The 16,296-nt window shown below is 40.3% G+C and overlaps 1 long non-coding RNA gene across 4 annotated transcripts in view; it reads left to right on the forward strand.

Annotated features, from left to right (window-relative positions):
- The first annotated feature begins 7,380 nt into the window (after window positions 1-7,380).
- The window catches only part of LOC309875886, a 44,757-nt gene continuing 35,841 nt past the window's right edge, over window positions 7,381-16,296 (forward strand). For all 4 annotated transcript variants that reach the window (XR_014317083.1, XR_014317084.1, XR_014317085.1 and 1 more), the window contains exon 1: window positions 7,381-7,429. This is a non-coding gene — a long non-coding RNA (uncharacterized lncRNA). The remainder of the gene's footprint in view (window positions 7,430-16,296) is intronic.

The following is a 16,296-nucleotide window of genomic DNA, read 5'->3' on the forward strand; positions in this document are numbered from 1 at the left end:
GACACTTCTGAATTTAGTGTTTGATCTTCTTCCCTTAAAATTAGTGCTATACCTTCCTCTCCTTCCCTTCCCTGCTCACTGCCAGATTTGGTGTAAAGCTCTTGATTTCATTTAAGCCTGGACACATTGAGGAGACCCTGTGGAAACTGAACAAAACTATCGTTGTTAATAACACCAAATAATTAGCAGCGTCCCAGCTTCCACTATTTTGGACGCTGAACAGTGTTACTTTTCATTTTAGTGCTCTAGATCAGATACTCATTTTTTACAGCTTACATGTGCATTATCTAAACTGCAGAAAAGATTATGAAGAAGGGAAGTTTTGTAAGCGCTGATGTGGTTGCCATGACTACCTAAGCCACTTTGCTGGTACCATACAAGTCTTTCACTTTAACTGTCTAGATTTACACAAACAACATTTTTGTGTGCGAGAGAGAGACTGAAGAAACAAAGCTCAAGCCTCGATATGTGTGGGGTGTGTGGCATCCAGCTGAAGTTAATGTGTGTTTTTTTTCATTTTGGTTGTGGTCTTCTCACTCCCCATTCACACTCACATCCCCTTCCAAAAAAATCAAACAGTATGTGTATGTTATCTGCCTCGGACTGAGAGAGACAGGTCAAAGCTATTTGCTAATTTTGGCTGAAGCGAGAAGGTCTGATGTCCTGGCAATCAGCACCACAAATGATCAAGTGAAGTGGGCTGCTTTGACTTATCCTGAGGTGCAGGCATCTTCAGTGAAGCTGCCAGCATTCAAAGAAATCTGATCATTTACATAGCTTCCGTTTTTGTGTTCCTGCTCCCTTTTCCTTGGCACTAATTGTGATGCTTGCAAAGCCACCCCAACTCTTCAGCATCTGATTTTCTCGTTGGGTGCAGTGCAGTTGGATGTGCCTTTCTTTTTTGCCCAGCTTAGAAGAGAGGAGGAAGGGGACCAGAACAACTGAAGGGTCTCTGTGACGAGGCGCAGAGGGAAGTTTCCCTACACCTCATTAAAATAACAAAGAAATAGCAAACCAGTATCAGACTATAGAGATGCCATACGTATTGAAATCTGCTGGAACCAGACCCATAAATAATCATTTCCATGTCTTTGCACCTCTTCAAGAACCCAGGTGTTCAACTGTACTGTCAGAGGGGCCCAGACGGACCGTTAACATGGCCAGAGGAGTTTCAGCTGCTTTTGTTCTTTGAATGGGACTCAAGCAGAGACTGTGTGTATGTGTGCAGGGTTTTTTGAGTCCTGTAGTTGAGAGAAATGTGCTGAATGCAGCTTTCCATTGCTGCTGTTTCCTTGTGCAGATCAGATGGGTTCTCCCCTGGGTGTTTCTCTTCCCCTTGAGTCACTTGGTCATAACACGGGAGGGGTTGCAAGTTCTTGAGGAGCGACATTCCCCTTGCTGTGACAGTTCATAAACCTCTTCCTAAGGGCTTGTAAAGTTGGGACAGCTGGGACACGCAGACACCCTCTGTCACAGGCACTCACAAAAGTGCAGTTAAGCCTCCAAAGTCTTTTTTTGGCTTTCCTTTTAGGAAAGGGTTTGCTAAGTGACAGACTGATGCATCATTTGCAAAGGAACAACCAGAAGTAGGAGTAGTGCAAGTCTAAATGTTAGCATATTCCTGATGCTTTATTTCAGGAAAGATGATGAACACAAACCTGATGGGTAATCAAAGCAAGAACAAGGAAAAAGTACTAAGTGTGTTTAAGATATGGAAGAGATGTAACATGCTCTGGGCATGGGGTCTCCAAAACAACAAGGGTCAGTTTAAGATAAAGTTTTGTTGCTAGGAGACTGTAACCATGAAATAGAAATGCTGGTTAGTTGACATACTTGAGAGAGGGTGGGAAAAGACATCTCAGTGTCTGTGTTATGTCAAAAACATAAAACAACATAATTATTTTGGAAAAACTAACTACAACAATACAAATCCAAACAGCAGTAAATCCACCCCAAGTGCAAATGGTCACAGGCTCTGGTTTAAAGTTTGATTACAAGAATGTAGCTGGAGTTAATAATTTAGATGACCCAGCAGTTAAATCCTCTGAGGAGGATGAGGAAAAAGATAAGAAAAGAGAGGTTAAACATATGCAGCTGCATCACTCTTCTAGCGCTGAATCAACACAGACCTATAGGAGAGTGGGCAGCCCAGGTGACAGGAATTTGTAAAATCTGTACACGTGCTGCTATGCTTTGTGCTTTCCTAAAAATCTTAAGAATCTGAGAAGAGCCAATACAACATAAAAAGAAAGAAATGTGAAAGATTTCAGAAAAATCTAAAAGAAAAAATTAAAAAAAAAAAAAAAAAAAAAAAAAGGAGGGAGCGGGGAGGTAAGGACAGAATTTCAGAAGATACAGTGCTGTGGTACCACTAAGCAAACCCAGGCCACAGAGGCACAGCATGAAGCTCTCTAAAGTTCTAGATAACAAGAATCAAGAGGATAGTGGGATCCAAGAAAACTCACCAAAATTTGGTAACCTGAAGTCAATGGTGTTAAAGGAATGATTATAAAGCTGTGTTGGGATTACATAGCTGCCCTCATTGCTGATGGTACCCATCAGTAACCTTTACCCATTGTGCAGGTATGGATAAAACTGCAGTAAGGAAGACAAACCCCAGGAGCCTGGCCAGGTCATAATGGTAACATGAAAGGAACAACTAGCAAAAAGGAAGCACTCTATTAAAAATCTCCTTTTTTGTGTTCCTCATGGTCAGAGGAAGAAAATAATTGTCCATGTGATGAGGTAGTTTTTCATTCCTTGTTTTCTTCTTGCTGCTGACAAAGCTGGCATATACCTGCATAAAAGAAAGCATCTGCAAAATGCTTCTGTAGCTACTGGCAACATGAATGAAGTTTCAAATAAAATATTTTCATATCCTGATATGCTTTAAAATCTGATCAAGTGTGGTGAGAATCTGGAGTTGTGAAAGCTTGCAGTGCAAAAAATTGTAGGTTATTCAATATTAATATTATAATAAAGTCAATAATTTATGCTAGGAATGCTCAAAAATTGCAAAATGTAATTTAATTATTTTGCCTGTAGGGAAATGGTGAAAAAATGAGTTGTGCTTATTTAACTTAATTTTGGTTTCTTAGCATGAGGTTTATAACTACTTTAAGTATGCATGTTGTTTGTTTTCATTAGCAGTAATTGACCAGTAAACATAGTAGCATACTTTCTCCTGGAAAACTCAGCTAGTGTGTCTCTGTAGTAAGGAGCTCTGGCCAAAAATACCATACAGAGTGCACCTCAAATGTATCATCCTTGAGACTGGCTGCCCTTAACATATATGCATCCATTATGCAGTACAAACTGCAGGTCCCCGTGGGTTGATGTCTTAATGCTGTAGGTTGCAGAGTGTTAGCTCAGAAATGCACTCCCCAAGCTGTGCTTAGACATCTTTATAACACCCCAGCAACCAGAGAAGGTTTATTTATGTAAGTCTGGCTCTAAATTTGGAAGAAGCAGCATAGATCATCCTGCTTGCAAATATCTTTCACCTGTGCCTCCAGAGTCAGCAACTGCCTGGAGGAAATATTTCTGCTGATAATACCATGAGTACAGATACTAAATGCTTGGAGACACAAATATGTCCAGAGCAGAGATATACAGTCAGCTGCCATAGTGTCTTTTTAAAAAAGAAATCCAGGGCTTTACTCTTTCTTTACGTGCAGTTCTGAGAGCTGGCAGAGTTCATACCTGCATATTTCAGCAGCAAAGGCAGGTGCTTAACATACCCTAAATTACCTGTTAGAGCTCAAATTCCCATCCCTGCCTAGATGTAGTGTGAGCAGCAGTCAGTCCCATGTCTCCTGTCACAAGAACTTTACCTGTCAGTGCGGGTGTGATATACAGACACAGCCAGAAGCAACACCCCTTAAATCCTAAGCTAGAGAAGGCAACGTTGTCAAGTAAACAATTTTTTATTGGTATTTCTCATCTGCTCTGTTTTCATTGTGACTTTGGCTGCTCTGCAAGAAGCATAAAGTTGGGTCTGGAACTCTGCTTTCTACATCTCGGGTAGCTGGAAGCTGCAATGTTTCCCTCAAGATACCAAACAAACAAACAAAAAAAAGTACACACACACACACACACACACACAAAAAGTGCACACCACTTTCCTTCGCAGAGATTGCTGCTTCTGGGGCGCACAGAAGGGCTATTGGACAAAGGGCATCCGTGAGCAGAAGACATCTGTTTCCCAGTCAAGCATGTTAGCTACTAGGTCCCCCTGACTCTCCAAATTTTGTTCCCCAGCTTTCAAAGCCCAGTTTAAGCCCTGGCTACATTCTAAGTGTGTGTTTGGATTAGATGGTTGTGCACAACATATCTTTCTCTTCTTCGTCCCGGACGGATAGGAAATCCAGAAGAAAACCATACAGCACTGAAACCAGGTCCTTGATCTGGGTAAAGGAGAGTGCATTTTTCACTGATGTATGCGGTTAGCTTCTGTTGCTGTTCCGTTGGTGGATGCCAGGTAAAAAAAGCTTGGCTTCCTTGAGAATGTATGTTAAGGCTCGATACCACTGGGAGCTGTTTGTCACCAGGTATCTGCTCATGTAAAAGCCTGACAGTACCTATCTGTAAACACTGAACAAAGAGCTACCTTCTCACCTGCCCTGTAAGGTTATCCCATGTTCTCAGAGCCCCAGGGGCCTCTCACAGCCAGGATGAGCCATCCTGCCACAGAGCTCAGAGGGAGTGCACAGTCCTGCAGACCACGAGCAACATAATCACTTCATCAGCTACCCACAGCTGACAAATGCAAAGTCATCAAGCACTTTTAAAACACAAGAGTTCGTAAGAATCAAAGTGTTTTGTGTTTTTTTTTCCCAATAGGCAGAGTTTGCCGTAGGGAGCATGCTCCGAGTATGCCATTCACAAGTCATTAGGTAATGAGAAATTAACAAAAAAGCCAATTAGGGAGACACGTAGAAATCATCAGAGAATCATAGTTGACTGTTTCCTATACTCCCATTTCAATTGGTTTTTGCCATCTAGAGGAAAATAAAATGATTGCCCAGGAAAGAGCACTGCTGATCGATTAGCGCATTGTTGCAGCGATATCTTCATTACAGTGGTAGATTACAAAAATCATTTATAATGGGAGTTTTCAGCTAAACAGCATTGCTTTCAAACGCAGACGTTACTGATCATTCACACGGTTAACAGATTAGTGATGTTGATGGAGCGGCCAGTTATCTCCAGTAAATAAGTACTTTTTCTGAAGATAAGAAAGCTGAGGATTACAAGGACTCATATTTTATTTTCAGACAGTCCTTGTTTCATGTTTCTTACTTCTTCTGAAAGGCTTGGAAGAAATAACATTGATTTCTCTTAAAATTTAAGAATGGGTTTGCTGTTAAAGTATTCACTCTATTGAAAGGGCATAGGGATTATTTTGATTTTAAGGTCTACTATATCAATGTGAAAAAATGTCTATTTGGCCAAATTGGTCCATGATCTTAAAGACTTCAGGCAGGAATTATATATGCTCAACTTCTTTCTACAGGGATTACTTTTCAGCTGCTAAGTGGAAGGGAAAACATATTTGGAAACTGCTTGACCGTGTGTTGATGCGTGTATGTAGAGGCTGGGAAAGGCCCTCACGGTGGCTCGCTTCTGCTCCTTTCCTGCTTAATGTGCACTTTGAGAGGTCTTCTGTGATAACAGTGTCTATTAGAGAAAAGGAAATAATCTGTGTGTAAATGCATATTTTATATAGTGCCGTTCTCTCTAGACTGTATTATTATGTAGAATGTGATTTCTTAGTGCTGAACTCCCAACCTGTCCGTAACATCGTGCTGCATTTAGACGGCTGGCACATAATCTCTCCTCTAAGTGCTCAGTTTCAGCAGAGTCATGAAAGATATTCTCAGGAGCTGACCCACAACAAAATGTATCCCGAGAGAACAAATCAGATATGGAACACCTGCTGGGGGATTCATTGATCAAACAGATCGGCTTTACTGGAAGAGATAATTGAAGCACTTGCTGCTCAGGCTTTGCTTGACTTTCGGAGTTGCCTTTCTCTTAAACCCTTACTGTTAATGTTCTCTGTCAAATCAGATTGACATTCTCCAGGCTGAAATAGGATGCATTCATTGAGGGTAAAAAGTAGATGTTGGAAGGCATCATTAACAGTATTTATCCTGTAAGTGAGGTACTTGGTCTTCAAATAGAGATAAGTATAACATATGCTAATACCTTGCTAGTTCCAGCATTTTGATTTTAAAAAATTGTCTGTAGCTGGAACACTGCTGCCACATCTGGAGCTCAGTTGTTGCTTGTAAGCTGCTTAAATATTAAATGTTTATTGATTTCTTATCCTGAGGAACTTGATAGCTTCAGCCAACTGAAATCTCTGTATAAAAGACTCAGTCCTTGAGGAAACTGAAAGTGATGAGGTCTAGAAAAAGAATGTTGTAGAACAGCTCGGAGGGGAGGGGAATGACAGGAATTACTGCAACTAAGTTGTTGCTTAATGCTGAGCAAAATAGCCTGAAAATCATTGCATCAATTTGTCTGCAGATCTGAGACCAAGCTCTGGTCTCACTGGCTGCAGCGGTAGGGGAATTTGGTTTTAGAGGATATTTATAGTACAAGAATTTTATCTATAGATGAGTGAACCATCTTCTGAGGGGTAAGATTCAGAAATAAGGTAGTTCTTAACTCTGAAACTGGAGATAAAAGGACGTTTCCTTCTGCTGTGGTTCAGGCTGTCTCTCTGTGACTGCTGTACCAGTTACAAAGGGTTTCCAGGAAAGGTTATTCACTAGTAAGTGTGCAGCCCTTGAAGCTCTTCTGGTGAGAAACCGTGGAAATAAAGCATGTGTTTCTGTGAGTACTGAGCATATTCCATCTCGCTCTGGACCCTTTGTGCCCTTTGATCTGAAATGTGTAACCTGACAGACGTATTTCACACAGCAACTGATTTGTCACTTGTCTATAGGTACAGTGGATCAGAGTCCAGCCCACATACCATCATTAAAGTAATTTTCCGCTGTATTTTTCTCTTTAATATGTTTTCTCCATAGCAGTATACCTGAGCCCAAAGTTCATTCAAGTGTCAAAAAAAGAAGTGCCCAGTTGGGGGCGAGGGTGACTTCAGAGTTTGAGAAGGTTCTGTTTCGAAGTAGTTTTCTTTGTTGGTTGTTTCAGGTTACAAAATCCATACTGTGTACTTTTATTTTTCCATGACTTCAGTAACGTCTGGGTTTGATAACGATTTTCTGGCTATATCTTCATTTCTTGTGAAATTGTCAAACATTTTAAAATAAGCAAGCTCCTGATTAATAATTAATTTACTTCAGCAAACAGTTCTTGCTGGGTTGAGCCCATTCTTACTACTGTCCTTACACATGCAGCAACCGTTCTCCCTATTTGAAGTTAATGTAACAGCTCTTTAACCACTTCGGAAATAAAGGTGAGTGCATTAGTATTGATTCCTTTGCTTGAAATAACAGGAATGCAGCCTAATCGCCTCTCCAAATCACCAATACATTCCAGACTGAGGATGGAATGTAAAAAATATACGGAGAAAACAGGAATGTTTGTATTGCAGAGGGCACCAAATGTTAAAGGCGCCTGGCCAGGCCTTGCATCCCTCCTAGTGAATGAGGAATAATTTGAATATTATGGTTGCAAGACATAAAGTGTAGTTTTCTCCTCTAAATTGCATGGTTTCTTGAACTATGTTTCTTTCTTATATTGCTGACAAAGATTCATTAACTATTCTGCTTTTCAAACTCTCATGGTATTTTTTCCACTGTTTTGTTAAGCTGCACATATATTCGTACTCTGACAGCTATCGATACCAATTTAGGAGGAGAGCTCTTGGAAAGTGTTTCTTTCTCACTTCAGCTGAGCAGGTCAGGAAATTATTTCCTATGATTAAGTGCTAAAGGTACTTAAATGCAGATACGGTTGAAGAGAAAGAAAAATCCAGAATTGTTGAGATTTTTCTAAATAACTTAATTCTGTTCTTACCTATATCCTACCCAGTAATTCCCTCCCTGAGCCTTAAATAGGCTAACCCTTCCTTTCTTCCTGCAACCAAATACTGAAACACCAAGGCAGGACAATATGCCATGCTGGGCAATTCACTGAAAATCCTAAGGGCCTAAATACCAATGCTGCTGTCAGACATGTTGCTAGTTTTCCAAAATAAACAAACAGGGAAGAAAAAAAAAAAAGTTCACCAGAGTAGGATGTTTTGTTAAGAAATGCTAACCTACTTTGTACGCAACACTGAACTAGCTACTGGGAACACTTCTTAAGTATACTTCTCCTGGTAAGGGTCAGGCATGTATTGAGAAAGGTCATGCACAGCTTTTGCAGTGCATTTAAGACCTAATGAAATTGCACCAAGGAAATGAGCTTCTTAAAAAGTAGATGAAATCAGTTTTGCAAATGTTTAGCTTAAAATACTGATGTTCACACAAGGAACTGAATTTTGAAAGAGGTTTGTTCTTCATTCAGCTTTTCTAACTACAGTTCTTTCACATTTCATCACCTTAGTTCTGTAAAACTTAATGTAAAATTGCATCTTTAGGGTAGGGTCAATCTAACATCACCTGCCATCTCCAGCATTTAAGAATCACGTGTGTCTCTGCCCGGTATGTTAGACTGAGACAAACCAAGTGGATTTCCCGTAAAACCAGGCCTTATGTGTTGAAGTTAAAATAATAAGGGAATCATACAGCTAATAGATTAATGTAATTTATTTATTTACTTAATCTCTTGAAAAACTCTATCAAGTAATCATTTGGTTGCTGTTCATGTGCAATGGGTAGAGGAAAAGAAATTAGACTTGAATGTAGGAGAAATCTGTGACTGAGCAACTCTATAGTGTGGCCATTCTTTTTCACCAAGTAACAGCTCAGATACATTTCAGAGGACAGAAAAAAAGAAACTGATATTCAGAAAATCCTTTTATACCTTGAAATGTAATGCAGAAATTTTGAAAACATTAAATTAAGCTCATGATAATATGATATCCTTATCCTCATCCACAGTTGTACACAATCAAGCATGTTACATTTTTCAGTCTGGCATCCCCCAGTTACTGTAGATGAGCCCTAAATGTTTGGTGCTTTCATTCCAGAGTGCTTTGAAAACATAAGTCAAAACAAATTTGTTAATTCCATGTTGTTGATGTTTTTTATTGATGATTTTGTGATGGCAACTCTACAGTAATTTACAATAAATGTAATGGTAGGTGAACAAATTTTCAATGAAAAATAGTTAAAAACTATAATATAAAAATAATGGTCAGGATTTATCTTGCAGACACAGTAAATGCATACCTAAAAAGCAATTTAAGCCATCTCAGAATATGTTAGCAAGAATATATTAAGAGATATCTCACCCCGGAAACTGGAGCACCTGCTGAGTGGGAGATAGTGGATGCTCAAGGCTCCTGGGCATGCCTTTGCTCGTGAAGCAAAGAAGTTATGCCAGCAAACCTACCCCAGGGCGTACGTTGCGTAGTGAGGTGATAGCTGACCAATGCAGGAGTTAGCCAAGGGAGCACTGCAGCTTTTCTCTGAGACAGGCAGTCACAGGAAACTGAGGGGTTGATACAAGAAATCCGTGGTCTTTCTAATCCAAAATTTCACTGTTGCCAATGTTAGTGTGTATATCATGCACGCAATTACGCATTCTCATTTCTGGTGTGGTGGTGTTTATTGTTTGTTGTTTTTTTTCCCCTTTTTTTTTTTTCCCCATTCTGATAGCTTGACATGAAAGAAACTAGTTCTGGTCTTGAGATGTACAGCAAAATGTATTTCACCATGTACCAGAGCAGTGAAGCCCTTTGGGGCATCTTTATTGAGCATGAGCTACTGCTACTACTAGGCTGTCTCAGAGGTTAAGAAAAAGAAAATCAATAACATCAGTTTGAAAACCTCAAGTCTTGCAAAGCCCCTTCTCAGCCATTTTTCACTTCAACTTTTATTCCATTCATTTTTCTCTCACTGTCATTCATATTTGTTTAATACTCCTGAGCTGCAAATGAGTACTGAAGGTAAAATGTTCTTGTAAGATGAATGCAGTTACTCGTTTAATTGCTGCCATTGCACAGCAATTATCACCAACAGGTGTTGTGGTAGTCTTCAACCAGTGGGAATCTGCAGAGATTCCCCTTATAGCAAGGAAATTGTGTTTGTGAGGGTGATACCCAAAACTGCTGGCCAGTACAACATGCTGTGGTTCTGCTGATTCACTTGAGTAAAAAAAAATAAATGTTTCTCACCAAATAGGAGAATAGGAGCCTTCTCCAAGTTGCTGAAAAATTTGCAAGCAGACATACCTATTTGCCTTTCTCCTGTCTGGAAGTAACTATTTTCGAACAGAAAAGTTATTTTCCTGCTTAATATTTTTCCCCATTTTAAAGATTTTTTTTTCCTTTCCTAATAATAACAAATCTGTTCACTTCTGAGTGTTAACATCTAGAAGCTAAAGCATTACTGTGTCATTCCCAAAAGTGCTTGTTATGGCTACATGAAATTAAAGCCATTGAACATGATTCAGGTAAAACCTTCCTGAGATCAATACATCAGCATGTTGTTCAGGAAAGGCTTTGATGTTTTTTTTGTTTAGTGTTACTGCACAGTGGTGCTCAGGACACACAGGCAAATCACCCAAATTGCTGGTGCTCACCATTTGTCGGTACAAACACATGAAATATTCCAGGGGCATGTTAATTTAAAGTTAGGCTTCCAAACTCCATAGAGCGGAGATGTTTCACTGTTCGTAGAGTGACACTGCCTGAACTTGATCACCTTTGACATTTTTAATAGGCCCCAGTGTATCTCATAAAGAGTACAATGACCTTTTATCTCCATTCTGTGCAGTTGCTAAAGCTTGTATGCATTAGAAGCTATTGGCAGCCTCTGTGGGCTTAATTACTGGGGGGAAGGGACCTCACATATTAAACAGAATCATTTTCAAGTTTAAAAAATGGTTGAAACTCTTGTGTTACAGCATGAAAAGCATTCTAGTCTGTAGCTTTGCTCCTTAATGGAGGATCAAACAGTATTTACTCCTCTCAGGAGCAAATGCAAATAATGACAGCAAAACTATCCTACTCTTAATAATATTAACTACTGAAAAAATATCACAGTTCTTTATTTTTTTAAGCATATTTACTGAATACGTCTTTTGCTGCAAGCAGTAATCTACCTTTATGTTGTCTATGGGACTAGCTTGTAGCTGTTCTATCATCTGAATTCTCAGATGTAAGTGGATCCAGAAGTAGTGTTTTAGAATAGCAGTGTACCCAGGAAATTATCATCATACCTGGAAAAGGAGGTTTGAGCACATTTATTCTCAGTCATGAGAAGATGCCATGCAATCTTGGCTCTGCTGAATCCAGAATCCATCTCCCCTTGCGTTCTCGGTAGCATTAGACTGTCACTCTTCCTTTCCATTTAAACGCAGAGCTCATCAGTAAGAGGTCTCTTGCACTGCTGAGATGCCCCGAGTGGGTCGTGGTGCCCCAGACCCTCGGGGTTTGGTGGTAGGCATGTCCTGTCCCCACTGCCCGTGGTCAGCCCACACCCCACGTGGAAGGGCAGCCGACACTTTGCCCAGTTGCGCTGTGTCGCAGCTCTGGCTCCTGTCACCCCATGGCTGTGGAGACATTTCCATTCTTTTGGCACTTCATCAGCCCAAATCTGTGCTGTGAGACTGCTCCAGGAAGGCTACAGAAGAACACCGTGGCTAGAAGCAACGTTCCTTTTCCTCTACCACAGTATCTTCTCAATTTTTGTTTACACTGAATATGCTGTCAGCTCCAGTAACATATTGGCAGTTTTAATATCAGTGTAATTGACACATTTTTGTCCTCTTTGTCTGTGATGTTAGTTTTCATTTTCTTTTTTTCATCTTTTTTTTTTTTTTTTTTATCAAAGCAAATTGTTCCAGAAACTTCTGTAATCCCTCTCTTTAGCCAAACAGTAAGATTGCTTTCTTTCCCTAGAGCAGTTTTAGCACTTGCCATGTGTGCTAGTCCTACTGATGTCTATCAACACACCTCCCTCCTTTTCTTTTTTTTTTCTTTTTTCTCTTCATAGAAAAGGAGATGTTAGTGCAATTCAGCTTCTCATAATTGTTGATCTGGGTTATCTAGGGGTATTTTACACAGTGCTAATGGTTTTTAGCTTTTAAGGGAGTTTCTGTATCAATGGATTCCTTTATCAACTCTGAGTTAAATTAGTTTTTGGTGAAGTCTGCCCACAGTGCTTGAAATGAAGTTCAAGACGCTGTTTTCATTTGCACATGCACATAACTAAGTTTCAGTAAGCCAGTGGCTGGCATTTTGGTGGGCAGCAAAGAGTTAGGAGCTGAGTGCTGCTGAGCATTTGTAGCTGATACTAGGGGACGTAAGAGGAGGCTTTCCTTGCAGTTTGCCACTAATTGCATCCACAAAAGGCGGGGAGGCTGGGCTAACTGTGAGTGATGGATTATATGTAAAATTAGCACTCCTATAGAAAAAATGCCTCCTTCATGATAAGTAATACCAATAATAGTTTTCTGGCCAGGTTGAATGCATTGATGATTAATATAAAATTAAGATAAATCATTTGGGATAACTGCACTTAATATGCACTAAAATCAATCAAGCGTACATCACATCCTATTAATCACTGCGCTTCTCTTCTGTCCGCCTGCATGTGCAGCCTGGGGCACAGCCACCACCAGAGCCACTGCCCCACTGGCACCTGAGGCGTCTTACAACCACGCAGCTCCTCAGCGTCTCCTCTTGTCTCAAAGGCTTTTTCTTACACTCAGTGCCCATTTACGTCCCAGCTAATTAATCACCACATGTTAAATAGCATGGCACACACACAAGGACATTCTATACTGAAGGTGACAAGATATCCAAGGATATTTAGAGCTGATAAGTATTGCTAAATGTCTCTCACTGCTCTGCCTGCCTGCCTGCCCTTTGGTCAGGATGCTGCATCCTTCACAGTGCACTCTCCTTGCTCTGCACCTGTGCGGAGCCTGATGCAGCATCAAATGCAGCTGATGTTTCAGTTCATGGTAGGGACTGTGCATTTCTAGAGCATCATTTAAAATATTTAAGCCTGTCTTTTTGCTCCACTGTGAAAATCTCCTTATTGGGCTATTTACAGTCTTTTATCACTAGAAGTGGAGAAAGTGGAGAGGTTCTGCAGTCAGCCTGTGTACCACCTGTGTTACATGTTGAGTTCTTAGCATCTCTCACAAGATGTTACTACCCATTAATTCCCTGTCTCCTAAATATCCTTATGACCTTGTGAATTGACCTACGTATAGCCTACCTTCCAGCCGGATGGCACAGCACCTTCAGGAGCTGCTGTTGCTCCTGAAGCTGGAGTGGTAGGCACATGGGGGCTGATGTCTCCTGCCCCAGCTCTGAGCTCCCAGGGCACTTTGCCTGCCCAGAGCAGCCAGCCTAATGCCAGCAAGGGCCAGGGGTTTGCTGCTTCTGGACTTGTGGCTCTGTGTCTGTGGAGGGAAGGGAATTAAATTTACAGGATTTCCAAAAATTGTATTTTTTTTTTTTATAGATAGTCTGCAATGCCCAAATCGGAAATGCTTGCCAGTATGCAGCATGATGTTCACATTTGGGGCTTTTACTCCTTTTGGTGCCAAGTCTGACAAGCTGGCTGTTGCTCATTTTGTGTGAGTGACAGGAACCTGGAGATACGGCCCTCTCCGCTGCGTATGTGCTGTCAGCTCGGGTTATTCGCATCCTGTGGTAGTGTTGAATTGCCCTTCTGATGTAGGCAGAGATCCTATTTGTCTTTGTAGCTGCAGAACTGGCAGACTTGCTGAAGTTTAACCAGAAGGCCCTTGAAAGTCCCTACAGCTGATTTCGTTATGGCTTTTTTCTTTTTCATTATGTTTGACATTTTGAAGGCTGAGCCTCATTATAGACAGGCAATCTCCAGCACCAGGCTGGGGAAATGAGTTCTGTGAGATGGTGAACACATGAAAAAAGTGTGAGAGAGTGACCACAAAATTAAAATGAGATTTGAGGCACATTTTTCCTGTGATGTAGACTTGTACAATATGTGTTCGATGCAATGTGCCTAGAAACCAAAGACCTTAAAAATGGGAGCAAAAGTGATCCCTTTTCTCTGGGCATCTGAGAAACAGAAGTATTCAGTTCACTGCAGCAGATCTTCTGCTCAGTGTATAAATACCCTTATTAACGTAGCAGTACTAATATTTGCAAGGCTAATTCTACTTTTGTAATGATGGAAATGTGTTTGAGGTGGTTTGTAGTCAAAAGTCTTTAAACCAGAGGCAAAGATGTCAGTGACACAGTCCCAGAGAAGGAGGAGCACCGGGCACTTGCTGTTCAGCTGATCCTGCTAAAATAACCTGACAGCCACCTGTGTGCCATCCCGTATCAACTGTTTCACTTGACTGAGTCCCAGTTGAGAGGACATTCTGCTGTATACAATGTGCTCTGCTTGTTTCTTCTCCCTGTACCCTTTCTGAGACCTGTTTTACTCCCTCTGTTTACATGTAGTTATTTCTTAGATTTTTTTTTTTTTATTTTTTTTTTTAAATCCAGGTCTTCTACTTCACCATTCTGTATAAAAGCTCTTTTATGCTACCACGAATTGATTACTACACCAATAAACTCCTGTGTAATGCAGGGCAAGGACAGTCTAAAGCACAACATGGTTCACACGTGTTAAAAAGCTAGACCTCCTCGCTGTCGCAGAGAAGCAGGCAGATGACACACTGTAAGTGTTTGCTAATATATTAACATATCAGTGACAAATTAGATTTCATTTGTTACCTTGGTTCCTGCCTTTCTTTGCCTGTTAATGAAGGTGATATATCTTCCAAGAATGTCAAACTGTGGTTCCAAAATAGAGTAAATTCTTAATAATGTAATCAGATAATTAAACATTAGCACTTGTGACAATTTTGGCATTAAGTGGTCTCATTAAAGGCAGTTTTTCCTTTGCTTATGTCAAAGAGAAACAGAACTGCTGAGGCAACAAGATCTGAGTCTTCTGCTTTAAAACCACTCCGTTCTCCAGATCTGTATTTAAATGACGAGGCAATGTTGAGTGAGTGCCCATCGAGCTCTTTGCAGTGAAATTCAGTGGGCCTTCAGTCCGAGATTTGGACTGCACACAGTTACAGGAAGAGGAAGATACAAGGTGTAAAGAGGAACACTAGCTTATAATCAGGTTAAAGTCTGTGCCTTCATTACTAACGATTTAGAAGTTATTCCACAAGCACAGAGAGAGAATGAGGATTTATATTTGAAAACGTACAGGCATTTGACTATTTTTTTTTTTACTCCAGTAGAAAAAAAAACCAACAACTTTCTTTCTTCCTTAAATGTGGTTATTTTTGGAAAGATTAAAATGTTAAAGGAAGAAGGATAATGAAGGCAGGTTACAAAAAAATAAGCAAAAACTGTTTTGTTTTGTTTTGTTTTTTCAAAAAGCAGTCAATATCTTCTCACAGTTTAAGGTCCACTGCTAGATTGTGTCAAAGAGACCTGAGGCAGTGCACAGCACCACCATGGCAGGCCAGACTGGCCTCCGCTGTGCCAAGGAGATCTGGCAAATTAAAATGACGTGATTCTCTTGAACCCTACCCAAGTGATTAGAATGCAATTCTTCAAGTAAGTTTAAACTTCTTATGGGAAGCTGACAAAACTGTAACTTCCTTCCAGAACATCCCAACAGCAAATCCTCAACCTGTTTGAAGAAGGAAGGGCATTATTTAAATCGCGCAGTTTTCAACAGAATTAGATCTTCCAATGTATTGCATTAATAGGTACTTCTTGTGGAAAAATCTATCCTGAAATGTATCCTGCAAGTGGGATGTAGAAACAGCTTTAAGTGCAGAGTAGGTAATATTTTGGCTTAATCAAGAGGACAATTTTAGTTGACGTATAAAACTATTGGTCAGGCTCTAATAAGCACAGCTTGGAAAAATTTCTTTGTTTTCCCCTCCCCAATGGTACAAAAATCTTCAGAACAAATCATCCTTCAGAAACATTACTGAAATCAAAAGATACCATCTACTGAAGTCTCAAAACAGGGTGAAATAACAGAAGCAGCACAGGGATGTGATCACTGAAACCTTCAGTCTTGTGAAGAAGAAGGAAAAAAAAGTGTTTGATATTTTCACCTTGGAGCTAGAAAGTTGTTCAAAATACTGTTGAAAATCTAACTGGGTAAATGAGATTTTGTTTAAACTGTGTGGAGAAAACAGACTATTTGTGTGATACTGGAACTTTGCAGAAAGATTACTTAGCATTGC

Source organism: Aythya marila, assembly GCF_965140915.1.
Source record: "Aythya marila genome assembly, chromosome: 3".
NCBI lineage: Eukaryota > Metazoa > Chordata > Aves > Anseriformes > Anatidae > Aythya > Aythya marila.